Raw genomic sequence first — 15,088 nt, 5'->3', positions numbered from 1 at the left:
GTGCTTCCTCATTTTACGCACTTTAATCTTTACCCTCAGTTCAGCACTGATGCTTATAGCCACAGACAGGCGATTTGCTGGGATTTCTGTTCCTTGTCATGCTCAGCCGTGGCATGAAAATTTCATGTTGATTAATGAGAGCTGCTGGCCACCACCAGCTATCCCCAATGAATCACACACTAATTAGTATCAGCCTTGTTAAAGGCTGTCAAAATAGGGGAGATGGCTTACAAAATGAAAACATCAAGTGTGAGCTGCCCCTGATTTTCCTACTTATTTCGCTGTCATTGCATGCAAGCAATAAATGATTCGCCCAGCCTCCTCCTTGCCTTCATGCACTGTGGTGCCAATTTCACTTTAATGAATGAGGTGAATTAGCTGACTCCCTCACCTTGCACTGAGACAAAAGTACTTCTCTCACTCTTTCAAAGGTGAAACTCAGAGAGCTTTGGTAAAACACAAGCTCTCGAAAAGGCAAGCTCTATTCATGCCGCTGCACACCTGAGCTCTCTGTTCATTGATTGGCCAGGTTTATTGCAGAGGTACCTATCTGTATAGGCAAAGTGAAGGCCGGCGTCGCAAAGGCAAAGAACATTGTGAATGTTCTTTGGATTCTTGGGGCCTGATTCTTACTTACACTAAGAATACACTGGTGCTAAGAGAAGTAGAAACAGCCCCCTGGGACATACTCTGTACTGAGGCCTACACAGCTGGCATAAAAGCTCTACACAGCATCCTTGCTCCCAGCCCCAGCACAGAAGCAAGCTGGGAAAAGGACACGGTTAGGCAGAGAAAGGAGGAGGCTGACCAGAATGCACAGCACTGCAACTCTTCCCATAAGTGAAATACTGCAAAAATTACAGAAGTCCTGAGATTGCTCTAGCATACACCAGGGTCCAGTAGGCTCCTGTATAGTTCCAGGGCATATGGAGTACAAAGGTTGCTTAAGCTACAAAGAACAGGAACTTGGTGTGTATACTGCTTGTGTCCCAGGTTGCTGGGAGCTCCGTCAATCAAGGGACTGAGATGTGAGTACATAGCGAAGTCCATTGTTTCACCTGTATCAAGCCAATGGGTTTTGCTCTGTTTTATTATTTGAAAGAAATGTGCTTGTCCTCTGTAGTCAGAAGTTTCTGCAGCTGTGAAGAGTGGGGCCTGTCTACAAGGAACTGAAGGTCCATTGAAGTGAATGGGAGTCTCTCCATTGATCGTCCTGACCTTTGTATCAGGCCTATACTTGGTAGCCTCATCCTAAGTCTGTTCCTTGTCATGTGGTGTGAAAATGTCATTCTGATTAATGGGAGCTACTAGTTACCATGAGCTATCCACTGTGCACCAATCACCACCAAAGCCAACCACTGGTTGTCACCCATTTCAGCAATCTCAGAAGAGAGGCCAACGACCAAATGCGGATAGTCTGGCTTGTCTTGTCACCTCTAAAAGTGGTAGCGACAGAGGACAATTTCCTGCAATACTCTGGACAAACCTTACTGAATTAAGTTTAATGCCTTTTTAGCTCCATTGTATTAGAAATGCAATGGTATATGTGTTATGGTAGGATTGTATGTAACTTGTCTAGGAGCCTGCTTAACGTAAACCTTGGGGAAATGTTAGGAATGTCAAAGAACCGGTTAAAAGTGACAGAGTCCTGTGGCACTTTATAGACTAGCAGACATATTGGACTATAAGATTTTGTGAATGAATATCCACTTGGTCAGATGAATGACATTGTGTCCAATATGTATGTTAGTCTATAAGGTGCCACAGGACTCTGTCGCTTTTTACAGATCCAGACTAACACGACTACCCATCTGATACAAAGAAACGGTTGGGATAATACATGTGAACTGGGTTTCTTAGGAAGGACTTGGGGGGCCTTTTGAAAGAGAGAGGAAACCCATTCACTGATTATCTGCTCCAGATCAAAACCCCTGACCTGTGGAAAGGGTGGACTAAACTTTTCATGAGTTCTGAGCAGAGGTTGCTCTGAACTTGTGACTACAGAAGAGACCCCTTTGTGGGGTCTGAAGGACAGCTCACTTGTTAGAACCCATGTCAGAGCTGGAGTGATCTCTGCTAAGCTGATTAGCCTGCATATTGCTGCTTTTATTTTTTTGAATATGTTTTCTCTAATGTCTTTACCCTAAAAGATGAATGAGTTTGAATAGAAAGAGCCGTACGGTAGCGTAACTGGGGACAGTTGCACTGTTGTTTAGTCTTTGAAGACAGAGCAAGCTGGTCTGCTGAGACAGTCAGTCTCTTGCTGGGAATCAGATGGGGAATGGAGTGAATGGTTGAGCCTGGAGACACCAAAGTCAGAAGGGAGAGAGTCTCAGGCCTCCATCCAAGAGAGACAGTGCTGTGGGAGCTGGAAGCCTGAGAGCCGGTGCCCTTGCTGGACCACACTGGGGGGAAAAAAGGGTGATGTTGCCTTGCATTCTCCAGAACAAAGCTGAAACATGGTGGTAAGGCATCTTATCTGCTTTTATTTATCTTCGGTGGGAAAACAGAGGACTCCTTACTCCAGGGGTGTCAGTCCAGCTCTTAAATTCCCCTGAAATAATCACAAAGGCGACAAACTATTCATAATATGATGGGCTTTTGAACTTTCATACAGATGAGCTAGGCAAGAAAGATGCAGTTTCCTTTAAAAACAAACTATCTCCATGATATAGCACCAGTGCCTGGATTCCGGTCTCATTTACATTGGTGTAAATCTGAAGTAATTACACCAACAGCATCGACATTAGCCCACATTCACATTGCTATAACTGAGTTCAGAATCTGGCTGTATGTACTACTTTGTTTAGGTTAAACATTTTTGGTTATGAGCCTTCATCCACCAGCAGTAAATTCTTGCAGATGGGTCAATTTATATTTATTATGTTCTGTATGCTATGTCTAGACTATAATGATAGTTATTAAGGGAAGTATCCTGCTGCTATTAAAGCAGCTAAGGTGCACAGAAATTAATGGAGGGATATAACTTTCATATGTTCATTCATCTGCACATGACTCAAATTACCCAGATTCAGGAGAAATGTTTTCTTTAGTGCCGTCTCTTTCACGGCATCACTTGTGGAGGTGGAAATTCCTGCAGAATCCTGTGAGATACAAGAATGCTGTGCTCGATGGAACCCGTAAATGACCTTTCAGTCCAACCCCTAGTGCTTCCACTGTGCACCAGATGTTGTTCCTTGTGATGGGGTTTACAGACCCCACACTCAGGACTGGTCTACATAGCCGTGTCTTTCAGGGGTGTGAAAAATCCACACCCCTGAGATGTAGCTAGGCTAATCTAACCCCAGTGTAGACAGGAGTAGGTCAATGGAAGAATTCCTCCGTCAATCTACCTACTGCCTCTCGGGGAAGTGGATTAACTACAATGACAGGAGAACCCCTCCAGTTGCTGTAGTGAATGTCTACACTGAAGCACCACAGTGCAGCCACATCACTGTAGCTTTAGGCTATGTCTATACTTCAAATGCGAAGGGAGTTGTGGAGAAGTACGGGAGCATGTGCCAAAGAGAAGATCTGTTTAAAAGGAGGCTCTGGCAGTCAAGCAGTGGGAGACTGTCAGGCAGGCAGCCAGGCTGTAGCTTCTGGGACAGCGGGATTTACAGAGGAAGGATCTGGACTGGGGTAAGACCACACTGAGAGGTCAAGGGCCTGCCATCCTTTTCTCCCCTACCCTTCTCCCTGACAAGATGGAGCAATTGGACCCTGAAAAGCAAGTATCAGCCATCAAAAGCTTCCCCCATATGTTATTTGTTTATGATGACAAGTCTCCTTTCCTCTTGCAAACAGGCAGGAGTAAGAGTAACTTAAAGGACTTACTGGTATGCTGGAGTCCTGAGCGGGGGCGTGGCCTCAACTGGAAGAGATGGGGCCTCAACCAGAAAAAAGAGGGGGGCTTTCAAGATTCAAAGGCCCTGGGTCTCTGGAAATCATCTCAGAGCTACCAGCTGCAGAGGTAGGGCTCGGGTGGGGATTTAAAGGGCCCAGTGGTCCTGCCACTGCGGGGAGCCCCAGGCCCTTTAAATCACTGCTGGAGAAGCCAGTCCAGTCCAGCACAGCGTACCGGCTTACTTTCACCTCTGCAAATAGGTCACCTCTCAGTCCTGCACCAGTGGGCTGTCAGCAGCATCCACGGGTAGGGTGGAGGGTTCACAGGTAAACTACCCGACTGTTGAGGAAACTAGGCCTTCTGAAATCAAGAGAGAAACAAGCACAGAGGAGTGGCAGCTGCTGTAACCTGGAGCAGCGTTAGCTGATTTCCACTCGCTAATTTATGCCTGGTTTGGTTTGGTTAAACTGTTGGGTTCAGTAACTTCATCTCACATCAAACAACACTGGATTCACTGTTCTTTTTTTTTCTCAGAGAACAGACTCGGCCAGTTAATGAATTAGCATCTCAGACAGCTAATTGTAATTTGTAACTGCTTAGGTAGTTCTGAACATTGCTTCAATGAGCCCTCCTCCTCCTTTGTCTGAAAATTGCTACTAACGGGGCCACTCAGATTGCAAGAGCCTTGAAAGTCCATGAGCTCTGCTCCTCACTGCTGGGACATGAATCTGGATCCACCGCTCCTCAAAGCTAGGAGGTGAATCCAGATCTCTTGAGTCCTAGGCCTCATACAGAAATCCTGATGACCCAGGGTTCCCTAAAAGCTTATTTGTGATTGGCAGATTATTTTGTTTGGCTTTTCTTGTGTTAGGCAAAGAATTTTACTTCTAGTGCCACAGTATGACACAGAGGCCAAGTACCTCAACAGTCTCTTGGCCATGTCTCTACTGAAAACCAACAAAACACAGTTGGAAGGATAATACCCCATTATTTCTGGCTGAGTTGTACCATTGCAAATACAGATTCAATGCCACTGGTTTAAATAAAGGCCAGTTGAATTACGGTGCCGAATATTCAGAGGCTCAAGGTGTGTGAAGGCAGGTAATTTTCAGAAGACACTAGTGCAAAGGCAACAGCATCAGTGAAATGTTTGTTTTCCCCTAAGTAGATCAGCTGCAATGCATTTGTTTTGAATACAGTCAAATTTGTATTTTTTTTTAAATACCATGTATAACAAAAGAATACAAGATGTATACGTAACACCTACTGGAAGCAGCAATCTGTTTTCTAAAAGGTTCTTTAGTTCTTCTCAGTCATGCCCCCAAAATTCTTATCCCTTTGAGTCACTCTCATCTCTGAATAGCACAACTGTTTTGTCAATTCAGCATGAAGTTAGTCTGTTGACATGAAACTCTTTAGCAAAAGATATTGGCATCTTTGCTTTCTGTAAATACAGGGATCGTTTCAGTTAATTATATGCAAATCAGCTTTGCTAACAAACACCTAAATAACTCCGCCTTGTCTTCATTAGCCTGGCAGCTACAGTACATTTCTCAAGGAATTAGACAAGGAATATTAATCAAAGCAGCTAGTGAGTCTTACTGAGTGTATTGATTGTAGGCCTCTGTATTGCCAGGGAGTGGTGTTAAACATACCAATGACTGAGGAATGTTAGCAGGATAGAATTATACAGAGATATATGCACAAAAATTCATGATCACATTTGCATTGTGTTGAATTTTTTTCTATATATCTTGGAAACATATCACCAAGTAGGTTTTTTTTACCAAATACACTCTGTATTTTGGCTGTACAGTCTGATCCTATTAGGGCAATAGCTAGTATTTTGGAGCTGTGAGAATCTCCACATTTGGCATTGTAGAGGAAAAATTAACAAGGCTAGAGATGGGGCTTTGTTTTGCAAAATCTCATTAACCAGGTTCTGTATTTTCTTACTCAATGGTGGCTCAGTTCAGGGTCGCCTTCCATCCAGACCCCCAAAAGTTAGGAGGTTTTGATGAAATGATTTAAGTTTGGACAATCTTTAATTGCAAATTAAATTTTTCAAACAAACTTTGAAAACCATGCAGAAACTAAACTTTGGGAAATAATGTTATTTTCTCCATGGACAATAAACCATCCAATTTACCATGCTAGCAATATCACAGGGTAGAGCTGTCAAAACACACAGTAGGATCATTAATGGCATATGTGATTGGATGGAAATGGAAGGCCCAATGCTGAAGTCTTTGTATTGAAATTCATGGAAGTTTCACTGGAGTAGGAGAAGTTTCACATGAGAACTTTAGTAGCATAAGAGATACTAAAGTCCACTAATGCCCACTCTTTCCAATAGCAGGAAATCATCATATATGGGACATGCTGTTGGAATTTTGTTTTCCCCTTTTGATGCTCTAGCAGAAGATAAAATCCCCTCCAAAAGTCCCTTCTAATGGATTTCAGGGGGAATGTACTTTTCTGACCTCTGGTGGCCATTTCAGTGCCAGGAATGGGAGTGAGATTCAGTTTGATTAAACCTTTAATTCCATTCAATGGCTGCCCAGCCATATGTCAATAAAAAGACAGATGCACAACAAGAAGAGCATACAAATTGCAAGGACAAAACACCTGCCAGTGCAGCATGACAGGTGACTTACAGAGAGTTAGGCAGACAAGTGGACAGTTTGGAAATGCAGGAAGCCACGGAATGATGGAGTCAGGAGAAGGGCCTATGGAGGGGATCATAGGGCTGGTCTACACTACGGGGGAAAATCGATTTTAGATACGCAACTTCAGCTACGTGAATAACGTAGCTGAAGTCTAATATCTAAAATCGATTTACTCACCCGTCCTCACCGCACGGGATCGATGTCCATGGCTTGCCATGTCAATTCTGGAACTCCATTCGTGTTGGTGGAGTTCCGGAATCGATATAAGCGCACTCAGGGATCGATATATCGCGTCTAGATGAGACGCGATATATCGATCCCCGAGCAATCGATTTTAACCCGCCGATACAGTGGGTAGTCTAGAAGTGGCCTTAGATAGGATCTAAGGGGAAGATCAGAGACAGTTGCAAGGACATTACGGATATCTAGAAAGGGTTAGGTGGGATGGTTCAGAGTAACATTATGGCAGCACCTAGAGGCTGTAACTTACATTGAAGATTGGTTTGGTTTGGCACAGTGTATACATATAGTAGCTGACAGTCCTTGCCCTGATGAAATTACCATTTCTATAGTGGAGCAGGTTGGAAAAAAAATTTCCATCTCACAGCAATTTCTGGTATTTTGTGCCAAATTAGGGCTGACAAACTGAAATCTGAGTGTTTCCCAGAATGAAATTTTCTGAAATATTTGAATCCGGAAACATCGCAATGAACTTGTTGAAATGAAACATTTTGATAATGTTGCAATGAAAGGTTTTGACCTTCTCACATGCTTTCTGCTGCTGCTCATCCACTGAAACCATCTCCCACCCTTCCAGTGGGCAATCCTCCAATGAAAGAACACACGGAGCAACATGTGACAAGAGTGACCAAACCACAGAGTATTCTATATGGAGCTTGTTCTGTTTTGACTTGATGTGGAAAACATTAGAATTTGAAATCAAATAAAATACTTTTGTTCAAATTACTCTTCCATTTTGAAACTTTTCTCTTGAAAATGTTGAAAAAGCAATAGGTTCCCATGAAACATTTTGATATAGACAAAACAGCCTTGTCTGATTGAAATGTTTTTAGTGGAAAAGTTTTCTACCGTCCCTACTCAGTAGACAAGACAAAGGATAGTAGAGGATCCAGAGGCACAACGATGTGAAATGAAATGCCCAAGGTCAGGAAACAGAGCCCATGTCTTCTGAGCCTCCGGGTACTGTCCTACCAGCTAGACCACATTGTCCAAAGACAATTTGGCCCCTTAGCATTCACAGATAGTCTTGGTCTTAGCTTAACCCTCTTAGATTTTAATATTTCCCTCAATTTTGAGGCCAAATGGTCAATCTCAGCGACTATAGGTTTTGCGGTTAAGTTCTTGGGCCAATGCCGGAAACTACAGAATCACATCGAGCAGGTGCATATAGTGGTTGTCTCTCTATATAAAACAATTTGCTCTCAATCAGCAGAAACTGTGCTGGCAAATTTCAGAAGGCAATTCTGTCTGTTATTTTCCATTTTAATCAGCCCATTCAATCAGCCTTTTCTTCCTAGCATCCTCGCTGACACTGATTTATTTCAATTAAGAGTCTCATGTTCAAGTACCATAATTAGTGTAAGCACAAGATCCAGGTAGCCTATGCAGGAGTATAAAAAGATTTTAATTAACCTGCATAGACTAATAGCCCAAGTCACAACCTAGCCCTTAGCCAATACAGAAGATTATTGGGTGATATTCTATGGCCTTTGCTATGCAGGAGATCAGACTTGTTTCATGCGCAATAAGTGATGTGGCAGGCAGAGATGTGGGAAAGAAATCCTTATTGAGTACTCTGAGAGGCCTACTTATGTTTTTGTGGTAGCAGCCTGGTCCAGTTTGCAATCTGATGCCCCATTAAATTCGGTCCCTCCTGAAATTTGTCTCTCCTTTCTGTTTTTACTTCTTTCTTCTTTTTTTTTTAAAAAAAAGTCTCTTCACTTCCTCTCCATTTTCAATTTGTAACCCCTACCCTTGCCAGATGAAAAAGAGGGAGTTTTTATGTGGGAAAGGTGTGTGTGACAGGGATCCTCACAAACTGCAAAACAACCATTTTTAAAAAAAAAGTGAATCAAAATTAAAATTTTGATGCAAAACCAAAAAAAGTCTATAGTTTCATTTAAAAAAAATTCATACCAACTTAAATGAAGAAAAACAAGTTTTCATTCAAATTTTTTCCCAGAAAAAATGTTTTAGTTCACTTTTTATGTCCCTCTCTAGATCCAGTTTTGTTTCCTTTCATTATCAGAGTTCACACCCTCACCAGGCACACTCACATTGTGTGGATGAATAATATAGTGCTAGTAAACATGTCATTATAGCCTGTAATATTTGCAATCAAAGAAAACACCCATCCACAGAGTGTTGTCAGGCTTTCTAAAGATGGAGTTCTGCATTGTAACATTTGAGGCCTGCATAACATGCATGCAGAAGACTCCAGCGCTCTTTAGGGGGAGGAATGTTTTATTTTATAAATGGTTACGCTTCAGAGGTCAGAAATTCAGTAAAGTATGGAAGTGCTTGTTAAATTTCATTTTAGTGAATTCTTGAGTCTTTGGGCGCCTGCTCTTTGCTATGAGTTGAAGAAATTTGGTGTATAATGAACCACGGCTTGTTTTGAACCTCAAATGAGTTCAGGTTCAGTTTGTTCTGCACTTTGAATGCTTATGTCACTTGAATGAGTTGGTCTAGCCCTAAAGTAACCGGATTTGAGACAAAATACTAGCTGAAGGGCTAAAATATTGAACAGATTAGTAAATGCTAAAGATAAAGATAAAGATGGATGGTGTGTGCTACAGACCCCCAAATCACACTAGGGAACAGGATGACTAGCTCCTTAAGCACCTACCTATAATATGTAGAAAACATGGGTGTGGGGGTCTTCAGTCTGTGTGTCATATGCTGGGAGTCTTATCCCGTCAGTGCTAAAACATCCTTGGAATTTCTAAATATTAAAGATGACAATTTTCTAAACCAAAAAGTTTAGAAAAAGGCCAGTACAGGGGAGTTCTCTATGAGATTTATTCCTGACAAAGAGGAGCTGATCACAGAACTAAAAATGAGTGGTTGCTTAAGTACAAGTAATCATAACTTGATCATATTTATTATGTGCAAACAGAAGCATCTCTAAACCAGTAATACATAAATTTGGTGATTTAAAAGGCTAATTTCACTAAACTGAAAATAATTCTGAGCCAGATCAGCCTGAAGGAAGAATTATAACAGAAAAATGTGAAGGATAATTGAGAATTCTGCAAGAATACTTTATTAGATACCCAAAAAGCTGCAAGTGAGAAAGAAGAATGCTCTGTTTAAAAAAAAATATGCACACACACACACACACACACACACACACACACACACAGCTTTACAGCAGAAGATAAGGCAACTATAAAAAGTACAAGTGTATATATAATCAATGGAAGAAAGGAGAAGCTGATAGCAAAGATTCTAAATCAGAAGCTAGACAATATAGAAAATTGATAAGGGAAGCAAAAGGACAAAAGTAGAACCTTATGACCAGCCAAATTAATTGTTCTTCAAGTATATTAGAAACGAAAAAGATTCCCAACAATGGCATTTGTCCATTGCAAGACATAAATGGTAGAATTGTCAATAATTATGCAGAAAAGGCAGAAGTGTTCAATAAATATTTGTGTTCTGTGTATGAGGGAAAAACAGATGTAGTTATTACATGATGTTGATGAAGCAATTTCCATTTGAATGGTAACTTTAAAATCTGGATAATTTACCAAGAATTTCAAAACAGTGGGCCAAGGAGCTGGGTGGACAGTTAACTTTGATTTTCAATAACTCTTGGAATATTGGGCAAGTTCCAAGAGACTGGAAGAAAGCTAATGTTGTGGCAATATTTAAAAAAGGCAAATGAGCAAACCCAGGTAATTATAGACCTGTCAGAGTGACGCTGATTGCGGGCAAAATAATGGAGAAGCTGATATGAGACTCTTTCAATAAAGAATTAAAGGAGGTGTCATGGGGTGTGCACCTCCACACAGGTTCTGAAGGAGTTAAAGTGGACCTGAGAGGCCACTTACGGTACTTGGTGGCACCTGGAGGGAAAGCCAACTTAACTGATAATGAAGCCCAGCTGGGCAGGACCAAGCTGGTTGGTGTAAAGCCAGGAAGTTGAGAGTAGTAGAGGGCTGCAGGGAGGGAGTCTGCAGTCACACCATGGGAACAGAGAGGTGGTGAAGACTAAACCAAGGAGGAAGAATAAGCCATGGGATCTTAGCCCATAAAGAAGGGGCAACCCAGAGAAGTTACTGGGAAGAAAGCCTAAGAAAGGCTCCATAGGAAGAAGCCCAGGGAAATAGCAGCAAGGAGTTAAGACTGTGCAGAAAGACCTTGGTTGCTGGTTATAGGGTTTTTGGGCTGGAACCCAGTAGAGGGGGAGGACCTAGGATCCCCTACCAGCCACAAGAAGTTGGCATAAAGCCCCCTGGCAGGGCCGGCGCAACCTATTAGGTGACATAGGCGGTCACCTATGGGACTAACATTTGGGGGGCGGCAATCGCAGTGGCTGGATCTTCCGCCGCCCCAGTTGTTGGTAGTATTTCAGGAGCAGGACCTTCCGCCGCCTCTGTCAGGGGCACCGTTTCAGGGGCTGGACCTTCCGCCGCCTAGCGTGCCAAAAAAGCTGGTGGCGCTCCCACCCCCTGGGATAAGGATTTCAAAGCCCTTAGCCAAGACAATGCATGGACCAGGGGCCCCGGAGTTGAGGCTGAAGATCTGTTGTAAGGGTATTGGACTGATATTTGACAAACTTCATTACTCCAAAAGCAGAGGACTATATAGTGACCTGGCCAGAGAGCTGAGTCACTAAGAAGGAGCACCTTGAATTGTAAAGACAGAGAGAGGTCATAGTAACAGTAACTGATGGAAGGGGGCACCAGATGAGACAAAATCTAATTCCCAGACCCGGCCCTGAGGAGATGCTCCTGCGGTGAGTGGAACCTCTTTTACAGAGGGTAATATAATTAATGCCAATCAGCAAGACTTTATGGAAAATAGATCCTATCAAACTAACCTGACACCTTCTTAATGAGATTACATGTTTGGTTGATAAAGGTAATAGCATTGATATAATATACTTAAACTTCTGTAAGGCATTTGGCTAGGTACCACATGACATTTTGATTGAAAAAAAATTAGAATGATATCAAATTAATACGGCACATGTTAAATGGATTAAAAACTGGCTAAATGACAGATCAAGATGTAACTGTTTACTGTGAATAATCACTGAGTGGGTGTGTTGCTAATCGGATCCCACAAGGATCTGGTTGGCCCTATGCTATTTAATACCTTTATCTGTGACCTGGAAGAAAACATGAAATCATCTCTGATAAAGTTTGCAGATGATGTAAAGACTGGGGGGAATGGTAGATAACGAAGGGGTCAGGTCACTGATACAGTGTGAGCTGAATCACTTGGTAAACGGGGCACAAGTGAACAATATGTGTTTTAGTATCACCAAACGTGTACACCTGGGAACAAAGAATGTAGGCCAGACTTACAGGCTGGGTGACTCTATCAGCAGAAGCAATGACTCAGAAAAAGATTTGGGAGCTGTGGTAGATAATCCGCTGTAATCCCAGTGTGATTCTGTGGCCAAAAGGCCTAATGAGATCCTTGGACGCATAAAGAGAGAATCTCGAATTGGAGCAGAGAGGTTATTTTATCTCTATATTTGAATTGGTGCAACCATTGCTGGAATACTGTGTCCAATTCTGGTGCCCACAATTCAAGAAGGATGTTGATAAATTGGAAGGGTCAGAGCATAGCCACAGGAATGATTAAAGGACTGGAAAACACATTTTATTGTGATAGACTCAAGGAGCTCAGTCTAATTAGCTTGCTTAAAAGATGACTCAATTATAGTCAATAAGCACCTTTGTGGAGAACAAATATTTGACAAGGGGCTCCTCAGTTTAGCAGAAAAGGTATAATAAGATCCAATGACTCGAATTTGAAACCAGACAAATTTAGCCTGGAAATGAGGACAAACTTTTGACAATGAGAGTATTTAACCATTGAAACAATTTACAAAGGGTCACGGGGGATCTTCCATCACTGGCAATTTATAGATCAAGATTTGTTGTTTTTCTGAAAGATCTCTTCTAGATCAAACAGGAATTATTTCTGTGATGTATTAATTATTTTATTTATTTCTTGTGCTATGCAAGAGGTCAGATTAAATTATCACAGAGGTCCCTTCTGGCCTTTGAATCTATTAATCTCTAAAGAGTTATGGAACTGTTCCCCTCTCCAGGAATGGGTTTGTGCCCAGGCATCTGCGTCAAAATATGAGTATGAAAATTAGATCATTAAATCCCCAGTTGCTCAGCTTCTGCTCAGAAATGCCTGCATTCATTAGAGATGAATCAGAGCTGCAAAGTACAGATCCAGATTTTGACCCCCTGAATGCACACAGCTTGGGACTTTTTTGATTCAGCATCCTAGTTTTGGTCCCTACAAGGGCATCCTACCAATTTTGCTATATGTAAGGGCTCCAAATGTCCCAAACTTTGGAAGTGTTTGAGCCCGGATTCTGGGTTCGGACGTGTTTGGTTGCATGCGTTCACGCAGTTTTGCACAGGATGAAGATAGGTGGAAAATATGGCTGGGTGAGAGAGCTCAATAAATCTGCTAAAGCGTGAGTATCAGGTTAAGACCAATAACTATAGCCTGTATTAAAGAAAATTCTCTAGCAAATAAGAAAGCAAGGATGAGTGCTCCCTCTTTCCTTCAAGGTATCAAAAAAATGCAGAAGGGACTGGATTCAGCAAACATTTTCAGTCCAGGAAAGCTGATTGGTAGAGTAAACACACCCACACTCTAGAGATGCAGCTTTATACTCAGAGAGTGAACAGAGCTAAGAGCAATGATCCCAGGAAAGGAGAATGCATAGAAAATAAAATAAATGGTCCCCGGGGAGGGCCTTTTCATGGACTCTTTCAGTTAGTGACCGCAAAGAAAGCCATTTAGTGTCATCTAGCGCAGCGTTTTTCAAACTTTTTGATACCGGGGACTGGCTTGCTGCCTTTCTAAACTGTGCCAGGGAGATCTCAGGGACTGGCACCGGCCCAAAGACTGGTCATTGAGAAACACTGAACTAGCATAACCTCCCAAGACACATATATACACAAACTGGTAGCTGTAGTGGTGAAATGGGAGATACAGAGCTAATTAAAAGAGTTGAAAGCCTTTGAACAGCACCTGGTCTGCTGACTTCCCACCAGTCAGATGGTGGAGATTATCAGGCAGCCTCCTACAGGACAGTTGCACTCCTTAGGTGGCCCACAGGCTGGCACTGCTGCAGATCCTGATTCCTCACATGAGCTGACACTGAGCACATTCGCCTTGGAGAAGTGAGTGCAGCTCCCAGAGATCCCAAATGGTGTTGGCATTTACACAAGGGCTGAATTTGGCCTGTTGTGTGTGACAGAATGCATCAGTGTTACATAAAAGCAGCAGAGAATCCTGTGGCACCTTATAGACTAACAGACGTTTTGGAGCGTGAGCTTTCGTGGGTGAATACCCACTTCTTCAGACGCAGGTAGTGGAAATTTCCAGGGGCAGGTATATATATGCTAGCAAGCAAGCTAGAGATAACGAGGTTAGTTCAATCAGGGAGGGTGAGGCCCTGTTCTAGCAGTAGAGGTGTGAAAACCAAGGGAGGAGAAACTGGTTCTGTAATTGGCAAGCCATTCACAGTCTTTGTTTAGTCCAGAGCTGATGGTGTCAAATTTGCAGATGAACTGAAGCTCAGCAATTTCTCTTTGAAGTCTGCAGGATGGCCACCTCTTTGAAGTTTTTTTGCTGCAGGATGGCCACCTTAAGGTCTGCTATCGTGTGGCCAGGGAGGTTGAAGTGCTCTCCTACAGGTTTTTGTATATTGCCATTCCTGATATCTGATTTGTATTTTAGGCAGGGAAAGGTAAATCCCTAGGATTCAACACTGCATAGGCACCTGCAAAGGACTTCCCAGGTACACACCATTCCAATGTGAAACCAACAGATACACTTCAGAAATTAGGCAGCAACAGAGCTGTTTGAAAATATTCCGTATAGCCCACCAGCAGCAAACCAGGCAATAGAGAAGCTCAAATCTCTCTTCACTAACCGATAATTCCCACCACCGTCCCCCACCCCTGTGTTCAAATGTCTTGGTAAAAAGCCGATCCTTACAGTGTGCCTTGAAGATCATCAGACTTGGCATATATCAGACAAAGCGAGGGTGTGGAGTGAATTCCACTGCTGCTGGGCTCTCCTGGAGAACCCCCTCTCAGCAGCAGTCCCTTCTAGTCGGTATCTGTGGAAATCTAGCTCCAGTCCCTCTGCTGATCTCATCCAGATCTAGACATCTTCAAATGGTGAGATATTCAAAATTCAGCCTCACCCCACACTTTGCAGCTTTGGGCCCCTCTCTGAAAGCAAAACATAAGCCCTGAGTGGATTCCTGTGCATCCAGGAAACAGAGAGATTTAAAGGGACTGTTCCAATTTTCTTGCTGTGTTTTCTCCTGCCC

The sequence above is a fragment of the Chelonoidis abingdonii genome, unplaced genomic scaffold (genome assembly GCF_003597395.2).
Source record: "Chelonoidis abingdonii isolate Lonesome George unplaced genomic scaffold, CheloAbing_2.0 scaffold0027, whole genome shotgun sequence".
NCBI lineage: Eukaryota > Metazoa > Chordata > Testudines > Testudinidae > Chelonoidis > Chelonoidis abingdonii.
Note: the sequence above shows the minus strand (reverse complement) of the source record.